The sequence below is a fragment of the Sarcophilus harrisii genome, chromosome 3 (genome assembly GCF_902635505.1).
Source record: "Sarcophilus harrisii chromosome 3, mSarHar1.11, whole genome shotgun sequence".
Taxonomy (NCBI): domain Eukaryota; kingdom Metazoa; phylum Chordata; class Mammalia; order Dasyuromorphia; family Dasyuridae; genus Sarcophilus; species Sarcophilus harrisii.
Window position 1 is genome coordinate 147,868,547 of NC_045428.1, and position 20,076 is coordinate 147,888,622.

Below are 20,076 nucleotides of genomic sequence, written 5' to 3' on the forward strand. Positions count from 1 at the left end.
ATGCCATGGTCCAGCATTTGCAGAATGCATCCATTAGGTTGGTTTCCCCCACACATAGATCTTATAAGATGATCAGCGCTCTGGTCTCTCTCTCCAGTTCTCATTGTTTCCCAGGGAATTGGTGCTGTTGGAGCTGGGATGTTCCCTCTGTGCTTAATAGACAAGGCTCCTCACCCTCCTTTGAAGCCTAAGCCTTCTCATTCATAAAAGGAAGCGATTGGACATCAGGGTTCTTCATCTTTTTTTGTGTGTCCCCAGAGCACTTTGTTGCTTTAGGCACTCCTCCTCACAATATTGTTTTTAAATAATTAAAGAAAGTGATATAGTTCCATCAGTGATTTTAAGAAAATAATAATTTTTTCTTCGAATTGACATCCCCTGAAATTTATTTATGGAACAGTATGTTCTAGATTAAGAATCCGTTGACTTACATGATAACAAGATTGTCCTTGTTTAGCCCCAAATTCTAACTGAGTTAGGCTTGAGAAAGCCAGCATGCACTCGGTGAGTAGTTTTTAGAAAAGGCCAGCCTCTAACCCTAGAAAGTTCTGCAGAGAGGGAAGCGGGACTCCAGGAAGAACCTCTCTGTGCATTCTGATACTGTCCATGGGGACCCAGGATAACTGGTAGGAACTTCCTACCTCCAGTGCCAGATCCAAACTGTTCTTCACCTTCCTCCAGACTTAGGGTCTGGCCCACAAGGAGTTCTTCCACTGAAAACTCACCCTTCCAGCAAGGTACTGGGGAGCACCTGTCCCCACTCCAAAGTAGGAGGTACAGTTTGAACATGGCCCCTGATTGTTAAGACAATGAGTAACCAAAAAAAAAAAAAAAACCCAAAACAAAACAATACAGCCCAGCTATTGGGAAAGAGTTTGTTATAAGAAAAGGTCTGAAACACTGACTTTATGAAAGGCTCTATCTTTTGGGAAGTATTTAATTGACAACCCAAGGGTTCCATAAGACTATCCAAAGAACTGAATTTGGATATGACTTGGAAGGTTCTTTCTAACCTCTGAAAATCAAATTCCACCTCAAACATTTACTAGCTGGATGACAGGGCAAGTCTCTTAAAACCTTCAGCCTCCAAGTCCTCATGTGTAAAATAAAAAATATTTAAATTCACCAGGGTGTTGGGAGGATCAAATGAGATCATATAAAGCACCTTGGAAACCTTAAAGTGCTATATAAATGCTAGCTATTTACAAATAGTTTTTTAAAAGCTATTGTGTTATAAGACCTCAAGGCTATCTGCATTCTTTTATCTCCACAACTCCCTAGAAAGCCTCAAAAATTGCTCAAGATTTACCACTGCAAGAGAATGCTTCGCGGTTGCCAAATATCAAAGAGAATATTTTCTTGATATGTGTTCCCAGCTCTGTACTGGTAATTTAGAAATATAAAGCCAAAGAATCTCCAAACCCCAGAGCCATCTGCCACAAATCATGCATTCCTTGCTATACATAAACATATACACACAACTGCCAATGACATGTTCTGTGTGGCTTCTTGAAATAAATTCTTTGGGGCAGCCAGGTGGCTCAGTGGATAGAGCACTAGCCCTGAAGTCAGGAAGACCCGAGTTCATATCTGGTCTCAGACACTTAACACTTCCTAGCTGTGTGACCCTGGGCAAGTCACTTCACCCCAATTGCCTCAGCAGAAAAAAAAATTTGTCCCCTAAAAAATTCCTATGTTTAATGGGACACTTTATCCACGGGCCATCAGAATAATCAGCTGAGTTTTAAATCTCTTTGGGTCAGTACCTACTCAGAATATAATCCACAGGCCCCTGGTTATGTGTTCACTTTTTTCAAAATAAAACATTTCATTAATAGGTGGCAAATCTAGGGCTTTCTGTGCTCATGTGGGATACTCTTCCACAGGTTTCTATCTCCAAAGAGAGATGGGGTATACCTGCAGGGAAAATGTATGTCCAAGGAACTCTCATGGAGAGTCTATGTGGTCACGGAATATGCATGAAGAGCACATGCTAGGGGCTCAGGACACATACTACATCAACATTATCATAAACTTGCCTGCAATGCCCTCGCCTGATGTCATCAAACTACTCAGGCCTTGCTAAGATGAATTAGTTAATTAGTTTAATTAATTAAATCTAAGTAATTAAATATTTCTTCTTTTGACCCTGTGGCTTGTGCTCATTTAAAGTCCAGCAGACGCGGGGCAGCTGGTTCGTGCAGTCGATAGAGCACCAGCCCTGAAGTCAGGAAGCCTCCAACACTTAATACTTCCTGGCTGTGTGATCCTGAGCAAGTCACTTAACCCCAATTGCCTCAGGGGAAAAAAAGAAGAAGAAAGTCCAGCAGACTAGGTTTGTACTTGACTTAGAATTTTTTTTAAAAGTCACTTGTAAATTCCATTTAACTTCTGATTAGGGCTCATAAAAACTCATTCGGGGATTCCCCCCAAAGAATCCTATTGCTTGTAGGCTAGGACTAAGAAGCCCAGATTATCCATAAAATCCTTTTTGATCAATATACACAGCTATCTAAACAAGAACAAAAGCTAATTGCCCTCCATCCTTCTGGCCCACTTTCCTGCTTTCTTTAATTTATCTGTCACCGTTAACAACAACCAAAACAAACCCTGACTTTTGTGCTGTATTTGATCAAGGGTCTCCCCAACCAATTCAGATCCAAGATCTATCCATTATGTCACTTAACTGCCTTCATTGACATAAATTTTTGGAGTTAAAGATGAGAGGATACTGTGAAATGGTGGAGAATAAGCTGACCTCAGTCAATGAGACCTTCCAGTTTTACCTCTGATATACTGATGGTTCCCCAGCCCTTATCCCCAGAATTTCTTCTCCCTAAAAGACAGAAAAGGGGGAGATGATGGGTCACAGTCCAGGGTCTATTCTATTTTTTTTTCTTTTTTTTTTTTTTCAGGGTCTATTCTAAATTGCCTATTTAACTGATGAATTTGAAGCAATAAAAATTATATATCTGTGGATCAATTAAAACCTTTTATCTGTTATTGTTTTCTGTGAAACTCCATCCTCACTTAGTTGTTTTTTTCTGTAAAAGCTCTTGTCTCCTTTAATTATAAACTTCCTTATCTTTCTTTATAAGTTAAAACTTTGTTGGCTGTTAGCCTGCTAGCTAAGCTCCAAATTTTCAGTATAAAACCCCTCTTGAACTATTTCTAATTTGCTAAACTAACCCCATCAGCTATGGCATAAATAAACTTTGGGGACTTTAAAAAACTCTGAATTCTTTCAAACTGTGAACCATAACTCTCATACACTTCAGTACTGCCTGGGTGGACCTTTCAGCTCTTTAGGCACCTTTTCAAAGACTAAATTTCAGGGAATGTGCTGCCTTGAATTGTTTGAAGAGTTCTCTATATCAATGAAAAAATAAGTCTAGTATCTATCTTATGCATAATTTATATGAAATAGTAATGGCCAGTGTAAAGCAATATTTCCACTAAGCTAAAATCTTGTCCAGACCGAGAATACCACCTTATTCCCTTATCTATAACAGCTAAAAGCTAGCATTTATATGGTGCATTAAGGTTTGCAAAGAGCTTTATACCTGTCAACACAAAAGCCATCCACTACGTGCTATTATTATCATTTCATAGATAAGAAAACTGAGTTTCTGAGTTAATTGTCGAGTCATATGGCCCAGTAAGGCCCACTTATACAGTACTGAGTGCTTAATTTGAACCCGGGTCCTTGACTCCAATTCCACACTCTGACCACAGAGCCCCCAGATAGAATGATAGTGGAGTAAATTAGCTAAATCTCCAAGGTCCCTTACAGATTCACAAACAGACTTGGGAAACACCTTAGCTTAAAAAGGTCAAAGTCTTCCACTGAATCCGAGGTCATGGCCAGTTGTCCTAGCCTTTAAATTTATTTTTTCAAGATTATAAGTTTTAAATTTGAGAGATGACTTCAGTAAATCCAAGCAAGAGGAAATGAGATATAAAAACGGAAGCTGGCCAGTTGAGTGAATACCAGAGATGTTCTAGGAGTAGGTTGTTGTTTATGGTGTTTTTGTTATTGTTGTTTCTCCTTTGTTCTCAAAAGGACCTGGACATCAGGGAGGCAATGCCATGACATGCAAGTGAATTGGATTTAAATGAAGTCAGCTATACAGTTATCAGTCTCATTTACTCCTACAAAGCTATCTGGACATGGATCAAGAAGCCTCTGGATGCAGAGGGAGATCTTAGCCTTTTTGAGCTAAAGTTCCTAATGGGTCTAAATTAGGTCCAGTCAGTAATTAAGGCTGGATAAGAAGCAAGGCCTTTTATCTAGTCAAAATTTTTAAAAATCTATCTGGGAGAGGGAGACCTTCAGAGTTCCTGGTCAAAACAAAATTGCTCTGAGCCAATCAGGGTCCAAATAATGTTCCTTGGGCTTGACTTAGAGCCTATTCTTGGCCAATCATTGATAGTCAAAGTGATTTGGATTTAGAAACAACAAAGTAAGGAAAAGTGGGGAGTCAATGTCGATGTCAAGAGTTGATGTCAATGTCACCCTTTTAAATCTGCGTGAATTTAGGGGAAAAAAATAGGGAATTTGGAAGAGGAATGGGAAGAGATCTCCTACAAGATTCTGTCTCGTACCTGATAAATTTGAGATACCCTCGAGAAATCTACTTTGCAAATATAGCACTGACTTGGAAATGCATGAATGGAACTGAATATGTAGATTTAGAAGTCATCTTCTGAGATGATAATGCTGAGGAGATGACAATTAAACTCATGGGAGCTAATGAGGTCACCAAAGGGAGTGAAGAGAAAGACTAGAAATGGACCCAAGATAGAGCCTCAGAAAACATCCATAATTTGAAGGCATGTTATGGGTGATGAACCAGCAAGGGAGAAAGAGAAGCAGTAATTAGATAGGGAGGAGGAGGAAAATAAAGAGGAAAGAATACCCTGGAGAAAGCTAAAGAAAAAAACCATAGTATTTAGAAATTAAGAGATCAATGGTAATATTGGAAATCATTAAAAGGATAAGAAAGATCACATGAGATAGAGCAGTTTTAGCTGAGTAATAAGGTTGCAATCCAGATTGCACAGGGCTAAGCCGAGTGAGAGGAAATGGACAGAGTGAGGAAGTGAGTGAGAGGAAATCCATCTGCCCACCCCACATAGGAATACCCTCTACAATGACCCTGACAGGTGGTCGTACAGTTTCTGCTTAAATGCTTCCTGTGATACAGGACTGGCTGACATGTTCTATTATTGTCATCTGGTGATTCTTTTCCAGAGATTTCTCTGCCAAAGGAAGGGAAGAAATCAGTATTTATTAATTGCCTACTATGTGCCAGGCATTATACTTAGCATTTTATAAATATCATCTTATTTGAGGCTCTGGGAGGCAGGTATTATTATTATTATTATTCCCTTTTTATAGATGAGCAATCTGTAAAAAAAAACCTCAGTTAAAGGACTTGAGCGTACTCACCTTTCCTCCTATTCAAGAACACCCTGGGCTATATTGCATATTTTCTATTTTTCATGTCATTTTAGTAAGTGTCTAATGATATTTCTGTATAATGAGAACTCTTTAAATACACATCTGCTCTTGGTGAAGTATTTCTACACCTAGTAGTGAATTATTTTTCTTTTTTTTTAATTTATTAAACTAAATACGAAATAAAAAAACAGAAAAGTAAATTTTTTTTAAAAAATTGTCTTATATCTCGAAGAACACTAGAGAAGAAACACAGATTGACACCTGCTCTGTAATATATAGTCACAGAGATGCCTGGAGGAGTTACAAATTAAGTGAATTAGCAAGAGTCACAAAGCCCGGACATGAGCACCATCCAGATGCTCACTTCATGCTGTTTTGTACAAGCAAGAAAACAGATCCAGATGTTAGATGACTCACCCATAATCACAAAGATAACAAAAAGTAGCTTACTTGGGGTTGAAACCTATATCTCTTGACTCCAACCATAATATTGGTTAATTGGAAGGGAAAGAGAGATAAAGAGAGAAAGACAGAAAAAGGGACAGAAAGAGGGAGGAAGGGAGGGAAAGAGAGAGATGAATGGATAGATAGCCAAAGAGAGGATGGATAGAGATTTATGTTGATAATGGGTAATAGACTGATAGGTAGATATCCTAGTAGATGTACAGTTATCCCATTCACACCTTGGAAGTTAGGGATATGGTACCCTTGCATTCTAGAAAATCTACGTAAAAATTTTTGGTCCTCTCTTTGGTAAGATAAATCTGAATTATTATGGTATGAAAGGATAATGTATATGGATATTATGTAATACTATACATATATCTTAGGTGTTTCTGAGTTTCTAAATTTTTTCTGTGTTGTCTCTAGCTTCTGCAAAACTCCCCCCAAATTTCCCGTTTAATTCCTTATGCTAACTCATGATCTATTAAAACTGATGGGAAAAGTCTCATTGTGGAAAGCATAACTGTTTAGAAAGGTAAGTAGGTAGTTAAATACAGATAGAAAAACCAAAACATGACCTAATTGTATAGATAGGTAGATAGATATAGATAGAAATTGTGAAACTTGTTAAAAATTCCTTTATTAGCGCAGGTTTTATTATACCTGGTTTTCACAAAGTAGAGAATGGGCCAGGGATATGTGCATGGAAAGGGGACAGGGTCAGAAACTGAACCTGTAAGTTTATTGGCATAAGGAACTCTAGGATTGCCTCTACCAGTGCAAATCCTTGCCTTTTTTGGAATTTGTATTATTATTATAATATAACTGCCTGGAGCACTGGGAGATTAAGTGAATTGACTAGAGTTACACAGCCAGTATGTGTCCAAAGTCCAGAATAAACTAAAATATTGCAGATATTTTATTCAGAGTATAGTCCCCAGGTCACTGTCATTGAACTGAGACCTGTTCAGAAAACAATAGACTATCTTTCTGAAATAAGAATAATATCATTTGCTCTCTTTTCATCCCAACTTTCTGATCAAGTGAAGGTAGTCTTCAAAGGCAATAGAAAGTTTGGAGTTGAAAAACAAATTTCCAAACAATTGTGTGGGAAATTATTTTATTTTGCTTATTTGATTGGTGCAATAAATGTGTAGGGTGAATGCAAGTCACCTTCTTCACACCTCCCTTTATTGTTATCTGCCATATTTGGTGAAGAGCCAAGAGCTAAAAAAAAGAACTAGAAGAAGTCAGAGAATCTAGATTCAAATTCAACTCTGCTATTTATGAGCAAATAACTTGATCTTTTGGACCTTAGTTTCCTGTAAATGTAAAATGTAAAAATGTCTAAATTAGCTATCTTCTGAGGTGCTTTCCAACGCTAAATCTATGAACACATTGCCCACATCCTCAACGATTTCAGCAAATCAAGGAATCATAGAATTCAGACTTAAGGCATCTTCGAGGATATTCAGTGTTACCCATTTCTAATCAAATGTTCCCAAGAAGCAGTCATCAAGATTTGACCTGGTGCTTTTATAAGAGGTTACCCATTGCCCCCTGAATTAATGCATTCTACTTTGGAATAGTTTTGGTTAGTTAGATAAGGTAGTTAAGTGATGGAATGGATCACGAGGCTTGGAGTCAAGAAAACTCAGCTTTATAAATTCAAGCCTGGCCACAAACACTTATTAACTGTGAGACTCTGAACAAGTCCTTTAATCCTGTTTGACTCAGTTTGCTCATGTATAACATGAGCTGGAGAAGAAAATAGTAAACCATTCCAATATCTTTGCCAAGAAAACCCTACATGAGATCACAGCCAGACATGACAAAGTGATTAAACAATACAAATTATCATTAGAATCACCAGATCTTTTTCAAATAAACTATTTTCTAGCCATTTCTCTGCCATAATATATTGATGAAATAGAATTTTAAAATTCAAGTATAAGACTCACATTTATCCATATCAATAACCATGGTTTCTCCTTATGTGTATATAGTTTTCACATTATTCATGAAAAGAGTTACTTTTTCTATTGAGTTATCATGTATTTGTGGAATTTAATTCAAAGTATATAGGAGCAAAGGAGGGAGGTCAGAATAGGTATTTACAATATTCTATTATAATGTTTTGAAAATTTGTTCCAATGCAATTGATATTAGGGAACAATTTGAGCATAATGCTAATTTTGAGTCTGGTTATTCAAGATTTTGTCTCTGAGAAACAGCAAGAACACAAAAAACTACCCCACTTCACAGTACTGTAACAAGCAAACTTCAGGTCTTTTTCAAAGTAAAGTATCATATTAATTGTCCAATTTCTGCTATAACAGTTGCTGTGGACAGAAGAGGGCTCCAGATACTATACCATTCCCCCTCACCTTCTTCCCTACCTGTGGTCCTTGTCCCTTGTCCCTGTCCTAGAAGCCTCCCTTTCTACTGTAACCAAACTTTTCCACCAGGGCCTTGTAGGAACAGAGGTACAGACTTAACAGCAGCTCAAAACTGTGAATGCTAATACTATTATAATATTTATATATATTTTTAACCATTTAACATGCACAAAACTGGTACTCTTTTTATTAGGCTCCCATCTTTTTTATTTTTAATGTGTTACTGACAGTTTTTAAGTATTATGTCCCTATTGTTCTCATAAGTCTTGTAGTTTTTATTATGAGATTTTTGCATAGTACAGTAATTTTTAGGAACACAGATGTCCTGTTGCAGCAAAACTGATTGTAATTAAAACATCTTTATTATAAATGATTACCTGGCTTACTAGTAAGAAGTAAAACATTAGTCAGAGTTCATGAGCTATATAGATAGAGGTGACTCCATGACATGCAAGTGAGTTGGATTGAAGTGAAGGAGGGCTGAGCAAGGTCACCTGCCTCAGTTTCCTCTCCAGAGCCATCTGGGTCTAGTGCCCAGATATAGATCAGGATCCCCACTGGAGAGCTGGAAGGGACTTGGGAAGCCACCTTGGTCTATTCTTATCAATTAAGAGATGAAGCAATTGAGTTTTCGTGGAGGGGGGGAGGACGTAAAACCAGATCATCTGACTATTGAGCCAGTATTTTTTCCTCTGTCCTTACTGCCTCCCTTCCCTCTGGGTGTTCATGGGCTTCTGACCCTTTCTGGGGTGCAGTCATGGTACGGCTCCAATGGAACACCCACACTTCAGGCTAACATTTGAACTCATTGAAGAGTAAGCCATAAAAAAGTGGCAACATGCTCATTAATCACCTCAGGAGCATGTCCTCTGTAACTTCATTGAAAAAGCAAAGCCAAGGAAGGAACTCTATTAGAAGCTACCTTTCCACCAATCTATTCATTCCTTGTTGTGCAGTCATTATTGATGCTTTGTTACCCCATTTGAGCTTTTCTTGGCAAAGATCCTGGAGTAGTTTGGCATTTCCTCCTCCAGCTCATTTTTCAAAGAACTGAGGCAAACAGGATTAAGTGACTAGGGTTCCTGAGATGGGATTTGAACTCACAAAGATGAGTCCTCCTGATTTCAAGCCCAGTAAGTACTCTACTGTACCATCTAAGCTGTCCCCTTAAAATTCCCCAAATATGACTTCCTATCACCTAGTTACATCTATGTTTCAAAGATTATTCAATAAATATTTGTAAATGTTGGAGTCCTCTTGCATGTTCTTTTTAAATCCTTTGTGACTTTGATAAGCCTAAATAGCATCCTGCAGATTCTATCGCTTAGCTGCTTTGCCTTCTAAGTTGTTTTGCAGTTCAGGGACAATTTTATCTGCTCTCATCTCAGTATCATGGGGTATAAATAAATGCAAACACTAAATGATCAAATGGAATATAGAGATAACAAACCTTACTTGAAGTGGAAAAGTAGATAAGAAAACAGATGAGAAATTTACATAATTTTAGCTGATTAGTGACATGGCAATGGCTAAACATGTTGCTTATCTTATGTTTTGATATTAATTTGGCTGATTTTTCCTAGCCTGGGGATCATTTTTTTAAAAAAGTAAATGTAAGTATAGGGAGGGAATAAATAAAGTTTCTCCTATATGTTTACTACCTTTCCTGTCCACTACTTTCTGCCATTGTTCCAAGTTACCCATGCGGTAAAAGTGTGAGTATACCTGCCTGCCTCCAACTTACATTCTACAATCCAGAAGAATATAACTCCTTGAGGGCAGATACTTTCTCTCTATTGTTTTTATATTTCCCAGATCATAGAGCAATGCTTACAAGCACTTAATAAATGTTTGTTGAACTGAATTGAAATTGTATTGACCTTTTCATATCTGAGTGATCTTGTCTCCCTCCCACCCAAAACCCACCATCCAATTCCCCTACTGAATTTATCCTTCAGAATTTAATTCATGTGTACTCAGTTCTGCCTTGATTGAATTCTTGGACTTGATCTCTGAACATCTGTAGCCTTTTGAGTTACTCCAGGATAGTTTTGAGCCTTTTGTCTGGCAATCTTTTAATTTGCTGACAACATGGGTTTCAATTTAGAGACTCTTGAAAGGTGAATACGGTGGCCACCTAAGTCAATTTGTCAGGTTCCCAAAACATCACGGACCTCAACATTTGATTTTAAAAAAATTTAATGAATGAGCAGAACCAGGAGATCATTTTAGACGTCAACAACGATACTGTATGAAGATGTAATCTGATGGAAGTGGATTTCTTTGACAAAGAGACCTAATTCAGTTTCAATTGATCAATGATGGACAGAAGCAGCTACACCCAAAGAAAGAACACTGGGAAATGAATGTAAACTGTTTGCATTTTTGTTTTTCTTCCTGGGTTATTTTTACCTTCTGAATCCAATTCTCCCTGTGCAACAAGAAAACTGTTTGGATCTGCACACATACATTGTATCTAGGATATACAGCAACATATTCAACATATATAGGACTGCTTGCCATCTAGGGGAGGGGGTGAAGGGTGGGAGGGAAAAATTGGAACAGAAGTGAGTGCAAGGGTTAATGTTGTAAAAAAATTACCCTGGCATGGGTTCTGTCAATAAAAAGTTATAAAAAATAAATAAATTAATTAATTGATTAATTAAAAAAAATAAAACCATTATCTCACTCAAGATTCATAACAAGTTAAAATTACTCAAACCTTATTTTACAGATGAGGAAGTCTGCCGAGGAAAAATGATTTTTTTTTTTCCAGTTAGTATCAGAGTCTACATTAGAACTGAGATCTCATGATTTTTCATCTGGTGTTCTTTGGAAAACATTGTCAGGGTCATCACTATGTTACTCAAGTAGCAATGAGAGCAGAGAGGCTGTGATTTCCCCCTAGGGATCCTTGAGGCAGAGGTGTAAATGCCCTCATCCCTGAAGCCCAATAGGATAATTCCTGGATCCAACCTTGGAGAAGTAATGATGTAACCTCTCAGCTCAGATAGTAATTGTGAAGGATTATGTGGTTTCTCACAATCATAAAATAGACTGAACCTACCATTAAGATTTTAATGTATGAATTAAATTGACAGGTTTGGGAAATGAAATTCTTTTTATAAATATCATGATAAAGAACTTTAAATAGTTTAAGTAAAGTATTGTGACCAACTAAGCTGGAGCAAACATTTGTAATAAGTCAACCATATGGGTCTGAGTAATTATTATAACTTACTGAACGTAACAAGCATTGTAACACTTGGTGAAACGGGAAACTGAGGATTTCTCAGCATCAAGAGTTCAATCTTTAGGCTCTGAAGAACAAAGACTCTCCAAGGGAAAAACATTTGAGAGAGAACTGCTAAGAGAAGAATCTGACTAGCTATTTAATAGCCTGGAGATATTTGAAAGGTCTATAAACTGGCGAATCTCTTTTTGTTGATTGAGAAAAGCCTGAGGTAAAAAACCATTTTTAAGTGATTATTAACCGTAGAAGCAGAACAAACTCTTTCTTTCTTTTAGAACAAGTCTTGTATAACCAAGACCCTCACGTCACAAAAGCCCACCTATCTATATTCTAGAGACAAAGATGGAGTTTGCCAATAATTTCAGGACTATTTAAATCATCTCATAGCCTTTGTGAGACTGACCTCCCTCTGGGACTTCAGTGAGAGGACCGGTTCTTGAGAGATCCTAATAAAACTTCTATTCTTCACTTTGAGATATTTCTGAGTATTTCTGAATTGAGGTTTGCCTTACCACACATAATCATGGAAAGGAGCATCATGGGGCCAAGTGGTGAAAGCTCTTAAACCCCAGCCTCTGGTGGGAGATTTCCTGAACAGTAACAACCCCAGGGTAGCCATGATGGCAACTTTCAGTTAAAATTACAGAATTTTGCCTTTTAGAAAAAAAGAAGAGATGTTCTTGATCAGCACCAGTGTTTTGGGCACAAAATACTCAAATCTCCACTTCTCAAAGTCTCCTCTGCTTCTCAATGTCCCCCTTACCTCTGAGCTACAAGAGTAATGTTGCTTTTCCTAAAGATTCTGCATTATACTACTGTAATGCTCTTTTCCTGGTAATAAAGCCACGTACCTCGTTTGTTCATTCAATACTCATTCATTCATTTGTTCGTTTTTGAGTATTCTGGGACAAGCTGTGCTAGTGCTAGAGACACAAAGAAAGAAAATGAGATTGTTCTTGCTCTCAAGGTGCTTACATACTTTGGGGGGCAAATGTATCTACAGATATGTAAATACAAAATATCTACAGATTAAATAGAGGCTTCAATGGCTCAGTAGGTAGGGCACAAAGCCTGAAGTCAGGAGGACCTGAATTCAAATCCTAAGTATGTGACTTTGGGCAAGACCCTTAACTCATTTACCTCAGTTTCCTCATCTGTAAAATAAGCTGAAGAAGTAAATGGCAAACCACTCCAGTGTCTTTGCCAAGAAAACCCCAAATAGGATTATGAAGAGTTGAACACTACTAAAAACAACCAAACAACGATGGGGGTGAGGGAAGGGGAGGAGAATGGGATCTCCTGTTGGAAGGAGGGGATACATGAGCTGAATCTTAAAAGAAATCAGGGATTCTAAGGGGAGAAGTAAGGAGAGAGGCCTTTGCAGACCTCCTAAAATGGACACAAGTCTCAGTATAGGTAGACTGATAGAGTAAATTTTTAATCACAAACTGGATAATATTGAAGTGGTAAGGATTAAAGCATGTGATAACTGCCATTAGCATTAGCAGAATAATTAGACAGGCTTTCTTCTGGTGACCATTCTTGCTAGCCACTGAGTTTTCTTGAGCTATCCTCCAGAGCTTGAAGGTGATTTTCATATGACAAAATAATATGATCCTCACTGGCCCCGCAGAGCCTAGAGCACAGTGCCCCAGAAGTAGAAGGGGCAGATTGATAATCCTTTCAACAGTAGTGTACTCCATGCAGCTCAAGTTATCTCCCATCCTTCTGGTCAAGGGTAGAAAGGGCAAGGACATTGTCTGTAGGGATGGCAAGCCCTAGACCACTACAGAGATGTGTTTTGCCCAGCCAGCATGGCGAAATTTGTGACTCTGGGTAACAGGGACCACAGCAATATAGCAGTCAATGCTTATACATGTCAAGAGGTAGACACTTCCATAGGTGTTCATATAGAACACAAATGCTGTTGCCCTACAGAACCAGTCACCAAAAAGCCAGTTGAAGTCTAAAATGTAATAGATTCCTGGCAGAGAGAGGGTAAAAAGGACATCAGACTCTGAGATACCACTACACACCTGTCAGATTGGCCAAGATGACAGGAAAAAATAATGATGAATGTTGGAGGGGTTGCGGGAAAACTGGGACGCTGATACATTGTTGGTGGCGTTGTGAATACAACCAGCCATTCTGGGGAGCAATTTGGAACTATGCTCAACAAGTTATCAAACTGTGCATCCCCTTTGATCCAGCAGTGTTACTACTGGGCTTATACTCCAAAGAGATCATAAAGAAGGGAAAGGGACCTGTATGTGCAAGAATGTTTGTGGCAGCCCTCTTTGTAGTGGCCAGAAACTGGAAAATGAATGGATGCCCATCAATTGGAGAATGGTTGGGTAAATTGTGGTATATGAATGTTATGGAATATTATTGTTCTGTAAGAGATGACCAGCAGGATGAATACAGAGAGGCTTGGAAAGACTTACATGAACTGATGCTGAGTGAAATGAGCAGAACCAGGAGATCATTATATACATCAACAACGATACTGTATGAAGATGTAATCTGATGGAAGTGGATTTCTTCGACAAAGAGACCTAATTCAGTTTCAATTGATCAATGATGGACAGAAGCAGCTACACCCGGAGAAGGAACACTGGGAAATGAATGTGGACTACTTGCATTTTTGTTTTTCTTGCCAGGTTATTTTTACCTTCTGAACCCAAATCTTCTTGTGCAACAAGAGAACAGTTCGGTTCTGCACTCATATATTGTATTTAGATATACTGTGACATATTTAACATGTATAGGACTGCTTGCCATCTGGGGGAGGGGGTGAAGGGAGAGAAGGGAAAAGTTGGAACAAAAGTGAGTGCAAGGGATAATGTTGTGAAAAATTACCCAGGCATGGGTTCTGTCAATAAAAAGTTATCATTTAAAAAAAAAAAAAGGACATCAGCCACAGCCAAGTTGATCAAGATCAAGTAGAAATCTTCTTTTGAAAGGTGATGTAGCTGGCAAGAATATTCCCAAAGGCACCGATGACCAAGAGCACTATGTAGAATAATGATAGAACCACTCTTGTGATCAAGGAAGGATGGTGAATGGAACAGAAATTGTCACTGGGTGGGAAATCACTTGTGTTCATCAAACTGGCAGCCATTGGATGCAGGTTGATAAGGAATAAATTTTGCTGAGAAGACATGAATTTTTTAAAAAAACTTTAAAGTAGAAAACATTTAAATCTATTATCTCATTCCTCTTTGTTAACACTAATTTCTTTTACATATCATCACGATTTTGATCACTATGTTATATTCATTAAATATCTGAATGAATGAAAAGACAAATATAAATATAAAAAATATACAAATATAAAAAGAAGAGCACAGTGCCCCAGAAGTAGAAGGGGCAGATTAGAACTTGATAGGAGCAGGGCTAAGCTCATACATCAACATTCTAACTGCTTGCCATTTTCCTTGTTACTGTATTTGCAATAGATTCTAACACCTCTTCAGTTTAATAGATGACTCTTTCAGAATTGGTTCAAACAGTTAGTCACCTCCCACTCAATTTGATGCTGAGACTCTCAGAACTTAGCCTGGCCTTCAGACTAAAGCCAGCCTCATCATTGCACCTGTATTTGAAGGATTTCATCTTGCTAGGACTTGCCACGCCTTTCTGCTCTGCTTTCTTGGTCTTTGAGGGACCAGAGACAGCTCCACACCATAATAAGGATGCTAATAGAAAAGCTATGTCAGATCCACCTATGAGCCTCTCTCTCAAAATTCACTGCTCTCAAAATTCACTCTCTAATTGAAGGAGGTAACACACATAAAAGGGTTCAGGTACAGGGATATGGTAAGTCCCAGCTCAATTCTAAACTGTAAGAGACAAGGACAACCAGGAGTACAGGTTTATCTACTCACACATAATGAGTAAAGATGGACATTATTATTACTATTTTATAGATGAGGAAATTAAGGTATCAAAAGGATTTTTTTGTTTTTTGTTTTATTTTTATATTTTTACGATACTTATGGTTCCAGAATTACTTGCATATTCACTGCTTGGTGCAGCAACCAGTTAAGTTCCAGCTTGGAAACTGAATATAACTTTGAACCCTACATCATAGTTAGAACATGATTATTGGGACTCTTTCTAGAAGACTTGACCCCCAGATTTCTCAAGTCATATGAGAGTGCTCTGCTGGTGACAATAGTTCTAGAAATTGTAAGGCTTTCTCTAGAAATCTCTTCAAGCCATAGTGCTAATCATTACTGTCATAAAAATGAAGCAGGTGGCTTTATTACCAGGAAAGAGCATTATCGGAGCATAATGCAGACCCTGCTCAGAATAGTCCAGTGGCTGTAGTAAGTGCCACATAAATGTTAGCTATTATCATTATATTAATTGTAAATAAGAATAAATTATATATAACATAATGTTGAATATAATGTATAATGCTACATACAGTTGTTATCATTATTATAATCATCATTATTATTATTGCTGTTGTTACCTAGCACAGTCCAAATTCCTTAGCTTCATATCACCCAGGCCCTACCTACATCTTCTGAAAAGGGCTGAAACTCTTAAAAGGGGTGCTTGAATCAGACAACTGAGCACTTAAGGCTAATTAGCTATTGGACAATGATTCTATTAGCATATGTTTGGAAAATTAAATGCCACCTCCTCTGTTAAACCTTCCCTTGTACCCTTCAAACCAGGAGTTTTCTTTAGTTTTCTGGCAGTCTGGTGAAAAATATGGCCCCCTTCTCAAAACAATGTTTTTAAATGCAAAGAAGTAAAATATGATGTTTAGAAGAACTGCACATGTTTAACCTATATTAGATTATTTTCTGTCTAGGGGAGAGAAGTGGGAAGACAAGAAGGAGACAAATTTGGAACACAAGGTTTCGCAAGGGTAAATATTGAATAATGTTTTTACATGTATTTTGAAAAATAAAAATCTATTATTATAAAAATAAAATATTGAATTACAAGGGAAACTAGTTACATTAAAATATAGTTGTCAACATATATTTAAAATAAAAAAAATTTATAAACCCTAGGTTAAGATCCCCTTTCCTAGTCTGAAATAATCTCTCTAATTTTGGGGGTTTTATTTTTTGCTTCTCATGTTCTACAATCTTAATGGTTCATATGTGGATCTGACATAGCTTCTCTATTAGCATCCTTATTATGGTCTGGAGCTGTTGTTGGTCCCTCAAAGACCAAGAAAGCAGAGCAGAAAGGTGTGGCAAGTCCTAGCAAGATGAAATCCTTCAAATACAGGTGCAATGATGAGGCTGGCTTTAGTCTGAAGGCCAGGCTAAGTTCTGAGAGTCTCAGCATCAAATTGGATGGGAGGTGACTAACTGTTTGAACCAGTTCTGAAAGAGCCATCTATTAAACTGAAGAGGTGTTAGAATCTATTGCAAATACAGTAACAAGGAAAATGGCAGGCAGTTAGAATGTTGATGTATGAGCTTAGCCCTGCTCCTATCAGGTTCTAAGTAGAGATTTGGTCTGGTCCTGAATGGGAATAGCAGATAGAATGCTTGTTATCAAGAAAACCTGGGTTCAAATGCTGCCTCAGACACTGTCTGATCTTGGGAAAGTCACATAAGCTCTAAGTACCTCAGGTGGTTCCCTAAAACTATGAGGTACAGATGACCTTTTTTGTTTTTAATGCAAAACAATTATTAAGTGAGTGCCATGTGCCAAGCATTAGAGACTAGAACAAGACAGTCTAATCAAGGAATAATTTAGTGGAATCATAATCCTCCTCATTCTGGACACTATTTTTATTAAAGTCCCTTTAGCATTATGACCGCCTTGTCACTCTGTTAGCCTATTGACTCTAGGTCTTTTTAAATGATTTGCTGAGGGGGATGGAGTACTGAAAGTCAGGAAGGTCTGGATTCACATCCATCCTCGGAAAGACGGGCAGGCCATGGGAACCTGGACAAAGCTCGGAACTTCTCAGGACCCCGAGAAACTCTCTGAGACTATAAGGTACAGGCGTCAATGCAAAGTCCATTGAGAAGGCTTGGATTCAAATACTGCCTGTAACTTGCTCATGCAAGTTAATGCTGCTAATTTTATTTCTCAGTGCCCCCAAACGACTTTTGAGAGTCCAAGGCAGTGGTTCTCAAACTTTTGTTTTCACTATCTTTATACTATTTAAAAAACTATTGAGAATCTGTCTGAAGAATTTTTGTTTATGTGGGTTATATTGATAGATATTTACCATATTAGAAAAAAAATTAATTTGAATTTGCAGAGCTTCTGAAAGGGTTTCAGAGACCACCAGAGAATCTCTGGACTTTACTTTGAGAACCACTGTAGGAGTTGCGCAGCTGTATCAAGCAGTGGGAGGAATTTCCACAGTGGGAAATCCCTCTACAAATACAGTCACAGGTTTGGATCCCATTGTATTTGTTTTTAATCTCCCCTAGTATCCAGGACAGTGCCTTGTATGTCCAAGGAGTTCATTACAGTTTGTTCAATGAATGGAGTGAGCAAATAAATGTACATGAAATGCCACCATATTAGTGATCACCTCTATAGGGATATTTTGTTTAAAGGGCAAGGTTATCTCTCTCCTCCCTCCTGGTCTGTTGAAACATGAACCAGGGTTGGGAGAAGCTGCCTTAAAGGGCTTTCCCTATTCTATGCATTTCACTCCACCAAGAGAACAGGTAGGAATGAAAATGCAGAAATGGCTGGCAGGCCCTGAGCTGGCAGCTAAGTGTGTCTGTTAGCTGAGCCACATCAGCAAATGGTATTCTCTCAGCTGATGTTTCCCGTTGAGTCCTACTTGAAGTTCCGAAGTCAGAACAGTACTTAGCTTTCAACTCACCTCAATGACCCAAGGGAAAGAGACAGGGAAGTCAGCTGTGTCTGGTCTAGTCAGTCACCTGTACCAGGACTCAGAAGGGATGGAAGCTTGTTTCAAAGTAAGTGCCCTCAAGCAAGAACTCAAGGAACCTGCCATCCACACTAAGTGCCATTCTCCTCCTCCTCTGCTCTTTCACCACTGGAGGGAAAAAAGGGTATCAACCAACTTGATCTTCAAAGCTCCAGCTCCCAGGTATAAACCGGTGCCTTTGTGAACCTCCTACCAACCAATTGGATCCAGAAAAAGATCAAGAGATGGAGAAGATGAAGGAGAGAAAGATCACTGCCTCTTGTCACAAGATACCAGTTTTTTTTTCTCTTTCTTTCCTTCCTTCCTTCCTTCTTTCTCTTTTTCTTTCCTTCCTTTTTCTGTTCTTTTCCCTTTTTTCTCACTTCTTCCTTTCTTTCTTTCTCTTTCCTTTTTTCCTTTTCCTTCCTTTCCTCCCTGCCTTCCTCCCTTTTTGTCCTCCTTTCCTTCCTTCTTAATTTCTTTTCTTTTTTCTTTCCTTCTCTTTCTCTTTCTTCCTTTCTTTCTTGCTCCATTTTCTTCATACTCCCTGAAGGCTGGGATTTAGACCATAGATGCGATTATCAAAAAGCTTGCTTTGAAAACCCACCAGTCAGGAAATTCAAAAGCCACTACCTTTTCCCCATTGACTGTGAACAATGTGTTGTGTAAAGCAATGAGCACCATCTAGGGACATCTCCACTTGCTTAGATGACATAGGCTAAGGATGAGTGGAGACTCTGCCTGAACTCTGTCTGACTTTCTGGGATTTGGGAATCCTGGGAAGGAGCCTTAATGGTTGCTGAACAACTCCATTTGCAGCTCAGAAAGCTAGGGAACCAAAAAGTACTCTGCAGAGAAGGCACTGGCCCAGCTTGATTACAAAAGAGAGACAATGCCTTTGCCCCAGCAGGAAGAAGCAGGAGTCTGCTGGAGGGAGTTCCTCAGCTTGGCTCTGATTTCTCACAGTAAGATGGTACCTGCTACACAGCTGGAAAATAAATGAGGCGACTGAACCATTCTTTGATTAAGACTCTTGCTTCATGAAGCAGCTAAGCCATCACCAAGCTCTGAATTCTTGTGTTTTCTTTTTCTTTCACTGCAATGGAACATCCAGCAGTTCCATCTTTTAGCAGATTACCTGGAACAAATTTTTATTTTTAATCTGTTTTGTCCCAGGAATGGACTTATCCCTGCCTCAGTTTCCCCATCTCAAAGAATGTGGTCCCTGATCTTTTCCTACTCATCTTTTAAAAATCATCTTCTAAAGTCATAAACCAAAATTTTCAGAATGAAAATTAGACATCCTTAGAAACCTGAAAAGGTCTTTTAAATCTGTTGGACACCATTTTCATAATGAAGCCTCATCATTTTTATTTTTGGTTAGGAAAAAAAAGGTCTTATCAACACCTTTTGTTTTTGCTTTAGTCATTTCTAATTACAATCCTCCACCCCCAACTTAAACATTCCCTTGTAACAAAGAAAAACAATTCAGTAAAAACAAGTAATAGCATGACTGTACCTGCCATTCTGATCTTTTTATCCTCTGCTTCTTAAGAGGAAAGGAGGAGAGGAAAGGACTGGCATTTCATTTTCTCATCTCCAATATCATTATTGCTTTCTCAGTCATTAGAATTTGGCTTCC

The 20,076-nt window shown here is 38.3% G+C and overlaps 1 pseudogene; it reads right to left on the bottom strand.

Moving 5' to 3' along the window:
* Nucleotides 1–12,891: 12,891 nt before the first annotated feature.
* Nucleotides 12,892–14,681, bottom strand: LOC105750011 (annotated as a pseudogene).
* Between the last annotated feature and the right edge of the window lie 5,395 nt (nt 14,682–20,076).